This window comes from Athene cunicularia, assembly GCF_003259725.1.
Source record: "Athene cunicularia isolate RWA chromosome 1 unlocalized genomic scaffold, athCun1 chr1_part1, whole genome shotgun sequence".
NCBI lineage: Eukaryota > Metazoa > Chordata > Aves > Strigiformes > Strigidae > Athene > Athene cunicularia.
This window is the reverse complement of record NW_020799091.1, coordinates 70,004,205-70,019,866: the sequence shown is the minus strand read 5'-3', so window position 1 is coordinate 70,019,866 and position 15,662 is coordinate 70,004,205. Positions and strand designations below refer to the sequence as shown.

Genomic DNA, 15,662 nt, shown 5'->3' with positions numbered 1-15,662 from the left:
TATTGTCCTTAGACTGAAAAAAGCCAGTAAGAATGTTCAGTAAAAGCAGATGCAAATTGCATGAGTACGCTTAATTTTGGGGGGTTATTTCAGTTTAACTGTGACCAAATGGATGGTAGACCATGATTCTCATTACTAGCAGTTAATGCAGCAGTGTTTCCCAAGCAACTCTGGATAAGGAAGTAAACTGGAAAAAATAGAACCCTGTCAAAACATCTTTTTTTTTTTTAAGAGACATGTATACAATAGGTGTGATTTACCACATCAGCACAGATCAACTTACCAGAAGACTTACGATTCAGGGTTGAAAAGCAAATTAAACAAGCTGGATATAGGCTTAAGATATTCGAGTGAAGCGTATGTAAACAAGTGCTACTGCAAGTTGTTATCCTTCTACTGTATTTCTGCCATCTGAATCCATTTTTACTGAGAACTTAAGTGGAAAAGCTGCTTTTGAATTCTTAGCAAGGGAGCACATTCTTAGGAGCTTTCCGAAGCTTCAAAAAAGTAACCTGTTAGTGCCACAGCAGCATAGGCAGCTCATATTCCAGAGTAATGTTTACCCTTCTTGAAGCCAGAAGGAGTACTCTTTGAGCCATGAGTTTTCCCTTGGCTTTCTAAAATAAGACCCTTTTTGCAAGTCAGACCTTCCTTTGGTCAATCTGACATCCTCTGTATGGTGTATGGGATCACCTCCGATGGCTTAACTTCCCTGGCTTTCATACTTCACGTCTATCTGCATCTGTCCTTGTCGTAAGGACAATCCCTGGTGATTCGTGTAGGGAACTCAAAGACTTATTTATGCTGCTCAGGAAGGAGGTCTGTGTTGGCACTGTGGCAGGCTAGTGTGTCGGCATGGGCAGAGCCTAACACAGCATTACTTAGATTAATGTCTCAGAGCTGCTCAGCAAGACTTGTTAGCTAGTCTGAGTGAATCACAGAATCATCAAGGTTGGAAAAGACCTTGAAGATAATCTAGTCCATTAACCTCACACTGACGGTTCCCAACTACACCATATCCTTAAGCTCTAAATTGACCCTACTCTTAAACACCTCCAGGGATGGGTACTCCACCACCTCCCTGGGCAGCCCATTCCAACACCCAACAACCCGTTCTGTAAAGAAATACTTCCTAATATCCAGTCTAAACCTTCTCTGGTGCAATTTAAGGCCATTCCCTCTTGTCCTATCACTTGTTACTTGGTTGAAGAGACTCATCCCCAGGTCTCTGCAACCTCCTTTCAGGTAGCTGTAGAGGGCGATGAGGTCTCCCCTCAGCCTCCTCTTCTCCAGACTAAACACCCCCAGTTCCCTCAGCCGCTCCTCGTACGACCTGTGCTCCAGAGCCTGCACCAGCTCCATTGCCCTTCTCTAGACATGCTCGAGTCATTCAATGTCCTTTTTGTAGTGAGGGGCCCAAAACTGAACACAGGAATCGAGGTGCGGCCTCACCAGTGCCGAGTACAGGGGTCAGATCCCTTCCTTGTCCCTGCTGGCCACGCTATTGCTGACACAAGCCAGGATGCCACTGGCCTTCTTGGCCCCCTGGGCACACTGCTGGCTCCTGTTCAGCCGGCTGTCAGTCAACACCCCCGGGTCCCTATCTGACTTGCAGCTCTCCAGCCACTCCTCCCCAAGCCTGTAGCGCTGCTGGGGGTTGTTGTGGCCCAAGGGCAGCCCCCGGCATTTGGCCTCATTGAAACTCCTCCAGTTGGCCTCAGCCCATGAGGTACATAATACTTCATTACAGTCATACTGGTTTGAGAGGAAACCTAGCTGTACAGCAGTTAGTTCATATGTCTCCAACTTGAGTTTCAATATTATTTTGCACCTCAGAGGACTCTTGAGGTTGGTTTACATGCACATTCTAATCAAGAAGAAATACTGAGGTTAAAATGTTTACAGCTGCAGATAGCAGCATCAAATTGTTTAGTCCTTGGACTGGGAAAGTTAAAAAGATGATAGTGACCTTAATAAATCTTAAAATGTATACAAGTGAAGTCGTATCTGTTTCTCTGTAAGGAAGCAGAGGGCATTTTGTAAACATCAGTCAGTTTGCTTTACAACAGCATGAGTACAGGAGAAAATGGCCAGGGTGACAGTTTTGCTGTCTTGTCAAGAGAAACTGTGACTTCACACTTGGCAAGTTAGCAGTTTGTATGCTGGGACAGCTGTCTATTTTGCATAGCTGTGCTATTTCTCAAGAAACCCGTGAATAATAGACAGCAAAAAGCCACTGAATGGATAGCCGTTACAAAAGCAGAGGTAGTTTTTTTCTGCAGGCCTCTGAAGAGTCCAGAAACTGATGGCCAGAATAACCACAGTTTTTTCATGGTACTGAAAGCAAGCAGTGCACAGTAGCCAAGAAAGTGGGTCATTTCACCATGACCTGGGATTATGCTTTGGCCAGCTCAAACTTTTGGTCCTGGTTTCACATTTCCAGGAGAGGTGCTTTACTTCTGAAGTTGGGATTTGAACTCTTCTGGCACAGAGAGGGCTGATGGTTGACAAAGAGATCAGGCTGCAAAGGTGGTACAAGTAGTCCTTAGTTCAGCCTACTAGAAGAGGGAAGAACGGAGCCAGACTTCATGCATCAGTAGCACTGGCTCTGTCTCCTGTTTCAAGTTATTAAAATAACACTTCACTGGTTTTTTAAAAGGTGTTTGCCTAAATGCTCTCCAATGCCCATAACACTTTTAGATGCTGGGAAGTAAATATTTTTCTTCTGCTAGTGTGTTTTGGGTTTTTCTCCCACTTAGCAAGCACTGGTATTTGGGGGGTCTGTGTTTTGTTTTGGTTATTCTCCTACAGTGTTTAGGATGAAGTAGGAATTAACTTTGCTACCAACACCTTCCAGATATACACACAGAAAATACTTGAACTTGCCAAAACAAGTTATTTTTTGCATCAGCATTCTTGGGTTTGTTTTCTGCTTGCATGGTTTCAGAAAAAGGTTGCTTCTTACCAGCTGCTGTGGACAAAACATTGTGTCTGCAAGATCAACGAGCTGATGGCTTTTTAGTTAGTACTCTAGAGGTCAGCTATGGGAGAGACACTGGAGAAAAATAGGCAAAATTTGACTACTAGAAGGCCGCTTAGGATAAGACCAATGTTAAGATAAATTAAAAAATAAGGCAAAAGACAAATGTGCTTCTGACCTCTAATGTTAGAAAAATGGACTGTTAGTGCTTATAACTTGGCCTTGAAATGATCCCTGGGAGTAGACTAGGGCTCTGTGATGGTTTTGATTTACATCCAGCCCTTGATTTCTTTTTTTTTGATGGACAGTTTTCTATATCTTGACAGACTGATTTTGCTGCACAAGCACATGAACTCTCCCTGCAGCAAGATGGGAACATCACCTGTAAGAGAAAGGTCCCAAGGCAAGCTATATCCTCCCCAAGTCAGGTCTTTTAAGGGTGTCAGTGAATGAAGATGTGCTTACTGTATCCTTCGCATTCATCTGGATCACTGGAGGGAACTCTAGAGTATTCCCTCGTCCCCCCTTTTTTCTTTTCTTGTTTGGTCTAGTGTCTTGCTGAATTGCTGAAAGGCCTTCAAGCATTTTGGGAGAGAGGATTATGTTGAACTTTAAACACACTTACGGGGAGTTGACACATCTCTACTAGGGTCTTCAACGGGATCTTGAGCAAGTTGTATAACCCTTTCTGTGCATCAGAGTCATAGTCTACAAAATGGGAACAGCATGATTTATCTCACAGGCTTTTTGAGGTGTGAACTGGGACTTTTTTGTAATTTGATTGCCTTTAAAACTGAGAGGAGTTCAGTGTCCTGATTTTCTCATTTCAGGGATTTTAAAAGAAGCTATCTTATGTGGAAAAGCTTGATTTAATTTTTTTTTCCCTTGGATTTTTTTGTTATTAGTGATCTCATTTCAAAATCTCTTTAAATGGTGTACCAAGTAGGTTATGGGAAAACTACAGTCCCAGTTATAAAGAAATCTGTATCTACCATCTGTGAGGACCTGATCAGTCCTAATGTTACTGTGGTAAATGTATTATAATTGCTCTACTTCTCCCACGATTCTCGGGGAAACCCTGAAATAAAAAAGATTTTGAAAGGGCATCATTAAGCACCCCAGAAAAGAGGTGAGTGGTTAGTTAAAACAAATCAAAACATTTGGAGGTCCCATGTGCAGAAATAACCACTTTCAGCAACGCCTCTTTACTGAAAAAATGTTACTGCACAGTAACAGTTGCCTGCTAGTAAAGGTGGAAGAATGTAGAAGGAAAGGAGTAATGCAGAATAAAAATGTATGTACGGTAACAAATTATGGCCAGAAAGAGAATATTTCAAGTTCTCCATCATGTTCCTTAGCTGCAAATAATCCTATGAAATATTTGTTCCAAAGGTCAAATAAAAAAAGTCTTCAAAGCAAAAAAGGGTAATACTGAAACTGTCTCTAGCAGGTTTATGCTGAAAATATTTCAGAAGGTGGGAAACTTTTCTCGTGAAACAGTCTCACAGGTTTTTACTGTAGGTAATGAGGAGTTCCGAAAACACCTAGGCATGAGGATCACTTATGTCATCAGACTAAAACCAGGTGTGTGCTTTGGAAAACTTGTTTGGAGGAAATTCTGATAAGCAAGAAAAACAGTAAGCCCAATTCTCTGTTCACTTACCTTCCCTAGGACTGGACTATGCAACGATTTTAAACTCAAAGATTTAGACTGCATATTAAGAAGAAATTTTTTACGATGACGGTGGTGAGACACTGTAACAGGTTGCACAGAGAAGCTTTGGATGCCCCATCATTGGGAGTGTTCAAGATCAGGTTGGACAGGGCTTTGAGCAACCTGACCCAATGAAAGATTTGCTTGCCCATGGCAGGGGGGTTGGACTAGATGATCTTTGAAGGTCTCTTCCAGCCTAAACTGTTCTGTAATTCTATGCAGCAGAATAAATGACTTCCACATGAATTTCTGATCAGAGGGAAAGCTGGGATTCCCAGAAAGGGTGAGAGTAAGGCATTAATTATCCTCTGTATCCACCAGTCAAACTTCCTTTAAAATGCTGAAGTTGTTTGGTGTTCTCTGAAACCATCTAGAGGGGCAAGAGATTTATCTTGCTTGCCTTCAGATATTTGGATATTAGTCATTCAGTCCCACCAAACTCTTAGGCCTCCTCACTGGTCTGGGCAGAAAGATGGGCATCTCCAGAGAGCTGTTGGTCCTATCCATTTTCTGCTGGGAAGAATCACCCACCATGAGTGCCCTCGTGTCACTTGCCATCTGCTGTGGAGATGTCTAGGCGAGTAGAGCAGATGACATCCCTCACATCTGGACAGCTGAAATAAGGTGAAATTAAAACCTTTGTCGCACCAGGAGGGTGAATGTTATGTCCATAAAGGTGGTCTTAACAAGAAAGTATGTTGGAGAATGGCTTGCAGAACAAGGTCATGGATCTGTGCAGAAGCTGATTACAGCCATCTGAGGTAAACAAAGGAAAAAACCCAGGGTACAGTTATGCTAACAAGGAAGGAGACCCAGGGCACAGTTATGCTAACAAAGGACTGTTATGCTAACGGAGGGAGAGACTGAGGTACAGAGCAGCCTTGATTATAATGGTAAACAACCTTTGGGAAAAAACAAGCCAGAAGACAGAGGATATTGTGACATACCTGAAATGCCACAAGGGGTTGGGATATTATAATGTAACCTTTTAGATGTATCCAATAGATTTACGATTAGTATGCGTAATTATAGTTAGTGCTTATATAAGATGTGATTTCTTTCAGTAAAGTTGAAGCTTGCTCTATCATTCACATTGAATTGACTGCTTGCTTCCTCCACTCGTCGCAAAAGTATTTTACTTTTGTACTGATGATAGGAAAACCGAATCATACTACCAGACCCATCACCTGCTTGTTTGACTTTGTAAATATCAAACTTTGTTACAAATTTTAACCTGTTACCAAGTTTTAGACCTAATTACTGCTGTTCTGTTGCTTTATAGAAGCCAGGGATGTGTTGTCTCAGAAGCAGCTCTTCTCATTGTGCTGTATGTATCAATAAACTGCTCATCAGCACCAAATCCCATGCACCATTATAGGCCCAATTTTGTCAGAACTCCTGTAATTTTGTTACTGCACCTGCTGTTTTTCTAACAATTGTTATGCATCATTTCTTACTGGAGGGACTTTGCTTTTCCTGTCAAGTGTGATTGAAGCTAGCAAACCCAGCAGCAAGGCACAAGTCTAGACCCAGGCTGTCCCCAGCTCTGCACCAGCATGGTGCCGAGGGAGCCCTCTCGTGTTGCCAGTGAATGGAGCCTTTCTGCATATGTACAGCTGCCACCACTCTCGCCCACAAAACACAGGGTATTAGAAGCTGTGGACATATCTGAGTACACTCAAATCTACTGCAAAAGAATAATGTTAGGTTAACCCTTTATAGTATCCTTTTCAAAAATGTAAAAAATTACGTGGGAGACCTTCTTACATTTCCTGAATAGTAGTCATGTTTTCTTATATGTTCATCTATAATTAATTTATAAATAGGCAGTGCTACACTATTTCTGGTGAAGACTTCGGTTCCCTGTCAGATATATAGGCATTTTACATGCTTTTCCATTTTCAGTACCATTGGAGTACATGATATGGAGGATACCATTCAGTACCACTCTGCAGAATGCTATCCTCCATAAAATGGACAAATGTCTGAAAATGTTATGTGCTTTTAAGACTGCCCATTGCTCCTGCTGTCTTCTGTACCTCTATAATAATTTTTTAAACATTAGGCTAATTCAAGTAATACAAGTGTTCTGATTTATGTAGAAGGGAAAGAGATTGCTGAAGAGCTGATAGAAATCTATTTTTTTTGTGAATAAATATAGAAATAGAAAATTTACATCCAGTGTGACTTTGTGTAGATTTTTCTGGTCAGAGTGGCACATCTTTTTGCCTCTTTCTAAGACTTCAGTTTTGTCCTTCTGTTTTGCTCTTCACAGGGTGGGATGAGGGGCAGAAAGGAAGGCATGTTTATAAATAGGATGGGAAAATAAAGAGCAGTTTTATTTTTCAGAACGGATATGCATGTTATTTACTGATCCAGAAAAATGAGCCACATGTACAAGATTTAAACTTTAAAAGTGGAGGACATCTTTCCTACCGGACCTATAAGAAGAGCTTTGGACTATAGCAATTCAGGTATAGGAGTGAATGCTGGGACTCAGCAGTGTTGAAGTCTGTTCCCTTCCCCAGCTCTGACAAGTCTGCCAATATGCTCGTGGACATATTCTCCTGAAATGCACCCAGCAGTAGTTTTCCACCTGCATCTACAAATCCCAGGAGATGCGGGAGGCATTACGCATAGGTTCTGTGAAAGGTAAAAACAAGCTTATTGTCAGTAGGCTTAAAATGCTGGATCTGTACTTCGCTATAAAAATGCTTGCACGTAAAAAATAAGATGAACCTCAAAAACCTCTGCTATCACTTATGCAAAGTGAAATGGTAAATTTTCTGATGTCTAGTGTTTGGGACTGAAGCCCTGCTTCAAACTGTGAAGACTAAGATACAGTCTGCTTATTTACATATCTAGTTCAGGTTTTTTGATCATCTCAGCTGAGCTGCTGCCACAGCACCGTTTGCACAATTTTGGAACATTACAAATACAAGAAGTGGATAAAACCTAATTTAGTGCACTCTACTGAAAAGAAAAAAAAACAAAAAAAACCAAACCAAAACCCTACGCAGTCATTCTGTTATCACACTTACTGCTGTCACCCCATTGTTTATTTCCAGACCATGCAATGATGAACAAAAGAGGGGGTTTGTGTTTCTTCAGGGTGAGTAGCTGTAAGTTTATTCTATAAATACAACCTGAGCAGACTTGTAGGGAGGGCTGAGGTGCATGTTTTCTTTAAGGAGGGTTGTGGAGCATGCCTCAAATAAAGAGATCCTTACTTAACAGGTAAGGATGATGAGTAAAACCTCTTTCCTCCAAAGAGTACTTGATTGCTTTCTCTTGAAGGAAAAAAAAGACGCCAAACAAACAAAAAAATTGAATTGTTCCAACTATCTGTAAAAGTTTTGTTTTCACACTGTGCTTCATTCTCATTACAGCTTTTGAGGAATAACAGTGATAGTCAAACATTCCTCAGATGGAAAGTGATTAGGGTGTGAATTGCTGTAGAAAAGCACTATTTCCAGTAATAACAGGGCAGCTGTTTTGAAAGAAGGCTGCTCTAACCTTTCATATTGCAGAGGCATCCTAGTAATTCCAAGAATCACAATCGACAAATGCCTAATTTTACTATTGCTTTCCTATTAAAGAGGGGAAAAAGGATTTGAGGAAGATTTTTGAAAGACATTTTCCTATAAGTTAGCAGCTTCCTGTTTCTGATCTGTCACTAGAAATAAGAAGCTAATTTACATGTAGTTTCAGGACCTCCATGCCAGAGCGTAGTGTTGGTAGCATTGATGGGCACTCCAGGTACAAATACTTACGCATGGAAAATAGATTACAGGTAGTGATACCAAATTGTCTGATAATTATGTTGTATTCACAGCATGGGATGCAACTTCTTTAAAAGATTTCTGCATCATTTTGTGTTCGATGCACAAAATCTTGTCTTAAAGATTTCTTCTGAATGCAAATCCACCACATGACTTTCGAAACCATCCTGATGGTACAATGAAAAAAGTGCACATCATTTTCCATCTGAACTTTGTTTAGACTTAGTTCTTAGCCACTGAATCTTGTTCTTCCCTTGCCTGATTACCTCTCTCAGAAAGCCTTGCCCTGAGAGGCTTTTAACTCATTTTGATCAGGTCACTTTTCATCCTTCTCTTTCTTAATTAAATTGACCCATGGTGTAGAAACCTAGTATGCCTGTCATTCACGGTGTACCACAAGTTCAAGATTTGGTAAGATTTTCCTCCTACATAGTTGCATGTTATCTGTGGAGTTACAAAACAAAGTTCTTCATTTAAATGTTAATCTATTCTTGGCAACCCGAATTACTGATATTTCAGAAGAATCTAGGATCTTCTACTTGGACTAAATAGCACAAGTGCCATTATTTCTAATTGATGCAAAATTAATTCCCTCTTTTTGCATTGTAAAACTGTAAGAAACAGAAGTAATGTGTACAAAGTAAATAAAATTAATCTATGTGTCATATTTTCAGACCATAGATTACATGTTGCTTTAGTACTTTAGCACAGTATCCTTTTTTTCAGTACTCGCTAAGGACTGTATTTTGCCTTTAGTTTTCATGCAAGTCAGCTGTTAGTACAGGGGAAAATTTGCAGTGTCGAACATCATGCAAGATATTCTAAGCATAGTGAGAATAAAAACCATTCTCACCCATTCTAGCACAGGAACATAGGGGTTAGTTCAGAGCCTTTTCTTTGGCAGAAATCTGAACGCATCAGAGACCTGTTCCAATGCACACGGAAATCACTGCAAAAAACCTCAGTGACTTAAGTGAGTTTGTGATAAAGCACTAAGGCTTTCCTGAAAGGAAAAAAATGGCAAATATTTCTAATTGTAAGTAATTCTAAAGCAGACCTCTTTGTTCTCCAAAATCACTTTTAAGGAGCAGCTAGAGACCAAAAACATGGGTAATTTGATTAGTTTGATGTCTAGGATATTTTTTTTTCCTGCCTACTCTTTTTAGCTGATGGAAAAAGAAAAAAAAAAGTATTTTATTACAAGCCTACCCCAGATTGATCACAGATAAATTAAAGAGCTTTGATGTGGCCAGCAAAGCGTAATGACTGATCTAATAACAAATACAAGTGTTCTTGGAAAAAAACCTCTCGGGTGGATACTGAAATTTCATGTTTGTTTTTCTCCCCTTTTTTGAATAATAAAAAAAATGAAACTAATTTATTTTTTTTTAGGAATGTTTCCTCAAGCTGATTGTTCTGTTTCAGCTAAGCACACACTATGGCAGAAAGGATAAACAAGTACAGCTTTGTACTTGGTCCAGAACAAGAGAGCCTATGTACAAAACTCTCATCATAAAAGCCACTGAGAACTTAACCTGTCTTACGTTGCTGTTGCTTGGCTTTTGTTGCATGTAAGGCTTACTGATATGTAACAGCAAATCGGCATGTAAGGCCGATTTGCTCTTACAGTTGCCAATATAAAGACAGAATATCTAAGAGATTAGAAAACTCTCATTTGTCCTAAAATTCAAGGGTAAAAGATGAAATTTCCATTCCTCTGATTGGTGTTAGCCTTTCTTCTTTAGAGGGGGCAGCTGTCAATTACAGCAATGCCTGATGATAAGCTCCTGTGTGCTCTTTACCTGATAGTACATATGATGGTGCATTTTCAAATTGCTGGTGCTCAGCATATTGAAAATAAGGACACTTGCTTAGACACTGGAAAGACATAGGTGTCAATGCCTTACAGAGCTCAGCAGGGACAGAAACTTGCCTGACAGTAGAAGCACAGGGCTGCATAGGATTCACTGTAGTGTCAGGATCTTCATTTTTGGAAACCATGTTGCTGTGTGGCTGAGGTGAAACAGGCTCAGGATGCCCTCTCCCTGCTTACCTGTCGAATAGCCTCCTTCATGTGTGCCTCACAGTCTGCCTTTAAGTGCCTGTGCTGCTTGTGCAGACTACTGCTATAAGAAGGGTGCCCAACTTTACCTTTCTCTGGTCCTTAGAAATCCCGTTCTTTCAAGCCTATATTTTTCATGGACAGTTTTATACCTGTTTGGTCTTGTCCTAGGATTTCCCTTATCGTTACATAGCCATTCTCTTCCTTTCATGTTTGCTCCCATGGAAGCAACTGAGCCACTCACAGCTTTGTTTTGTATGCCAAGAAAACCAAGCAAAGTTAAGTGAAAACTAACATTTCTTTGATTTATCTTTAGATCATTTTAAAAGCTGAAAATGAAACCAAAAGCTTTTTGATGGACACAAAACGATCTTTTTTTCCTACAGTTTGATCACTGAAAACTTTGAAACTGTTCTTCATTGTGGATGAAACACTTCTAAATTCTAAAATCATTAGGGGACAACAGTTTGAAACAAGAATTGTTTTAAACCGGAAGAACATCAAACTTCTGAAAATGTCTGTCTGTCTGCTATCATGCTGTGGAATAGCCCTCCTTTAAGTTTTCCTTCTAAATTAATCCCTGTTGCTCTTCTCCAGTAGTTTGACACCTGTTCTCCAGGTCTCCTGTTCTCCTGCCCTGAGCCCAGATGACTGCCACAGCAGGCCCTTGTGCCCTGAAAACAAATCTCTCCCTGCCTTTGATAAACCAGCCTTTTGGAGCCCTGGTCTTTTGAAGGATAAGGCCTCCCTAATATTCAATTTCTAATAAATTTTCAGTTGGTTTTCAAAATGCAAACTCCTGCTTTCCAGTGGTTAAGTTCCTTTTGGAGATTCTTCGGTTTAGTTTGTTCCCATGGTTATTTTTGTTGGGGAAATAACTTACCTGAAGATGTTTGCTGTGCTTAGCTGCTGGTTCTGTTGGCAACTAGAAGCCCAAGGGTGCTTTTTTGTTCTTTTGGTGTTTTTTTTGTTTTTAATCCCCTGATGCTATCTAGTAGATTTCTGTTGTTGCTGACTCCAGAACTCCTAATGAAACCCAGAACAGAACGAAGTTGTTGGGAGACACATAAACTTAATATTAGTTTGGAAGGAATAAATATTTATCCAGGGAGAAGGAGATGGCTTATTTAAAGACGACCTAATTTATTATTTAGGAAAACCACCTTTCAGTATCCACCCTGAAGCCAAGAATTGTCCTTCTTTTTCCTAGGGAATATTATAGTTTAAGAAATGAACCACACAACCAAGAATATACTGGCAGGGGCCACCTCCCAGAATGGAACTACTCATTAAACTCATTTATCCTCCTAAGAGACCATTCTAAAGGTATTGCAGCTCATTAGGGACGTAGCTGGATCGCTGAAAGGTCATGGCTCTTGGACACAGTAGCTGTAGTGGGAGGCACTCTGGTCAGGTTTGGGTTTGTACTAGCAATTTCACAGGATGCTTGTCCATTACAGACATCTTCGCTCATCAGTTCTGTTTAATACTTCGTTTTTAAGCTACGTGCCAAGTAAACACCCAGAAAAATAAGTCTTGGAGAGTGTGAAGGGGTCAGTGTTGTTGGTTTTGTTTTCCTCATTTCATACTCAGTTAAGGTGAAATACTGGATGAGTCAGGGGATCAAAACAGGCTAGAGTTTCTTCTTGATTGATTTTTTTAGTTTATTTTTTGTTAATTCTGTGCAGACTAGTAACAATATGGAACATTTCATATTTGCTGATAGTGATTGAAGTGTCGGATAATTTGTAGTCCTAGCTTAGTGGACAGTGGACAGGCCACCACAGTTATTGGCAACTGTGATGCTTTTTGATGCTTTCTCAGCCAAGAGGACTTGAACTGACTTGGTTTAAAAACTGCTTTTCTTCAGCAGAAACATCTTCTTTGACATAAAGCAGAGGACAGCAGTATGGTTTCACATCCTGTTGTAGCTGCAGCTGAGCCCTGCAAATGTGGTTACCCCCAGGACCCTCTTCCACCCCTTCAGCTGCTCAGCTTGACTGCTTTTAAGGTCTCTTTCTAGCTCAGTTCAGTCAAAATGATACAGATGAACTCCAGCACATCTAATAGTGGGATTTTTTTTTTTTTTTTCAACTGACCTGATCTAAGAAGCAGCCACAGCAGCAGTTGTGCCAGGAATTGGAGTCATCAGTCACCTATTACAGGAAGGCAGTGGTGAGCAGTCTGTGGTGAACCATTCAACTTGGCCCAGCCTTACTCAGAACAGGTAGAGCCATTGCAGTATCTTCCTAGAGCAGTGCAGGGAAAACATGAAGTACCACTGCCTCTGCTGAGCTAGTGCTCAGCATAAGTGACCGGGCTATTAAGCCTTCCCCTTCTTCAAGTGTGAGTAAAATACAAGTTTCTGTCAACATGTGTGGATGTTGTGGTGCCTGCACAGAACAGTAGTCCCAGTCTAGTAGTCCCAGACTAGTAGCCTGTGTATTTGCTGCCCAGATGTAAAACACCCAATGGATTTTCATTCTTTTGCTGTCTATGCCCCTTTATACCATACTAAACATGCTTTCCTTCTTTCACATAACAGCTCCCAGTATTTGTAAGGTTATCAGATCTCTGCAGATGATTTGAATGCACTGTACAACATAGTTATTTTTATATTTCCTCATAAAGACCTTTCCATGTTTGTGTTCTCTGAACTCTGCCCAGATTCTCATCCCTTTCATTCCACTGTTGAGGTCCCTGGCAATATTTCAAACTGCAGAGCGGTAAGAGGAGTAGAAATCCCTGCTAGATGATGGGATCATCTCTGTGTTTAGCTACAAATTGTGCTGACCTTCAACTGTTGTGTTTCCAGATAACATTGTCATCCACACCCTCATCTGGCAAGAGTGTGATTTAGGGTTCGGTGTGTTCTCATGTCCTAATCTCTACGTCATCTAGACCTGTGAATTGACCAGAGGATATCAAAGTCTTCTTCCACCATGGTGTACAAGCCCAGTATTCTGTGTTGTATTTAGCATCTCACTTTGTTTCTTCTTCATACACATAATTTCCAGAGGGTTTTCAAAAGAGGGGCTCTTCGGTAGTGCTTACAGTGATAAAAAATTTTATACTTAAACCTGAGTATCTTGCATCTTTCTGCAAGTACTGAATTAGGAATCTCTGTGAATTGAGGAGCTGTCTCAAAAACTGACTGAATACAATCTAGTGCTAATAAAACCATCAGTTTAATTTAACATGGCTATGCCTGTATAATAAAGCAGATAGGAGATAACTTACCTGAGTAGGTCCTGTACTTTGTGTATTTCATGTGTCTAGTTTACTATGGTGCATACCACTGCCTACAGATCATTAGCTTCGATGGTGACTAAAACTGGAGTTAATCAAGCACTCCTCTGTGACTCTCTCTCACTACTCCATATGCTGTCGTTTATTATTAGCCTATGTCAACAGCCCTTCCAGTAATTTATAAGCCATATTACACTGCTCTTTACACCTGATACTATTAAAAGTAACATTTCCAGAAAGCTTTTGTGAAGTATTATATTGATGATGGCACTTACCATCAGACTTTTATGTACTCTCTTTTCTTCTTGTACTTTTAAGCTTTTGGAAATGCAATCACATTTAGAGTTACGTCCTTCTAGGTGTTTTTCTGCAGCTGCTTATTGCCAGAGAGGCCAGCCAAAAATCTGCAGTTGTCATTAGTGAGAATTTTGACACATAACTCTTTGAGAGGCCTGTGATTCTTTCGTCATTGTTACTCATTCTGGTGCTTAATGTCTTTCTTCACGTATTATTCTGTCACCCTAAAAATATGATTACAAGTTTTGAACTTTTAGTTCCCAAGTCATAGTACCCAATTCTTTTTTAAAGTTAAAAAAAGAAGTGATGATTTTGAGCATATCTGTATAACCCCCTGTGCCACTGGTGAAAAAATCCAGACTCATGTCTCTCGTCATGTCAGTTCAATTAAGAAACCACCATAATAGTCCACATCTTTCCATAAACTCCAGAGTTTATCACAGACTGCAACAGAATATTTTTTTAATTAAAAATTGGCTAAATACTAATCAATCAGTAGTTTTATTTACAGAGAGTTATTCCTCCATATAAAGACATATATAGTGACCTTGGTAAGTGATCTACTTTAGGCACAGAGACACATTAGCAGTTAAAATAGTCATGGTCCCTAGACAGTTATATCTTTTACCATTTTTCCACTATGTAAAAGCATATGATTCTACTTGAATAAAAGAGTGTATGTCTTTGTATAAAAAGGAGCTACAGGTTTTTACCACAAAGGAATCAGAGAATTCCACTCCATAGATTGTTAACATTATTATTGGACTTTAACTTTGATATCTTAGATTTGCTCAAAATAATCGATTAACATTGGTGAAACGCCTCTTTCTATTTTCTGATCTGTATGCAGTAGGTTATGTTAGACCAGGAATAATAGTTTTAGTGATACTTATAGATGGTATTCCATCTTCTGTTGAAATAATGGGTATTCTGTGTACCCTGAGGCCTTAGGACAAATTTCCATGGCAAGCAAAATGATAGCAACATCATTAAAACATCTCAGCTTTTTTGAGATAGGGAGGTCTGACACTTTGGGAGAATATGCAAACTAACTACCTACTTCTGCCGATTTCCTAAAAGTGAGATTACATGATTTTAAAATATTTTATTTCGGTAGTTTATGATCTGGCAACTTTGATTGTTTTATACTCTTTCATTCTTTTTTCCTTCTAGAAGACAAGGAGTTATCTTTGTTTGTTTTCTCTGGGTTTCAGATGATGATGGTGTTGACTTCATACCAAACACAACTTTCCTTGGTTTAGGCTGACCAGTCTGTTCTAACTAGCAGTCTGTCATAGTTTGACAGCATTTGTGTAAATTTGTAGCTGGTAGATGCTGGAATTTGGCTATGGTGCTCTCAGTTCAGTGCCTTTCTGGACAGATTCAGAGTCTGTGGTAAACCTAGGATTGCCTGACTCCCACACCCATATTTAAAACCTTTGAAGCTGTACAATACTTTCTAGCTCAAATAATCACTCGATATAAAAAGGTTCTTAAGTCCAGTCTGGGTTTCTGTGGCTTGAAATGTCTTGTAATGTTTTGCTGGGGAAATAGTCCAGCCTAAGCTCTGAGCACCTG

General features: G+C 40.0%; 1 protein-coding gene across 1 annotated transcript in view; it reads left to right on the top strand.

Annotated features, from left to right (window-relative positions):
* The window catches only part of ATP10A (ATPase phospholipid transporting 10A (putative)), a 118,833-nt gene that overhangs the window by 12,917 nt on the left and 90,254 nt on the right, over positions 1 to 15,662 (top strand). The window lies entirely within an intron of this gene.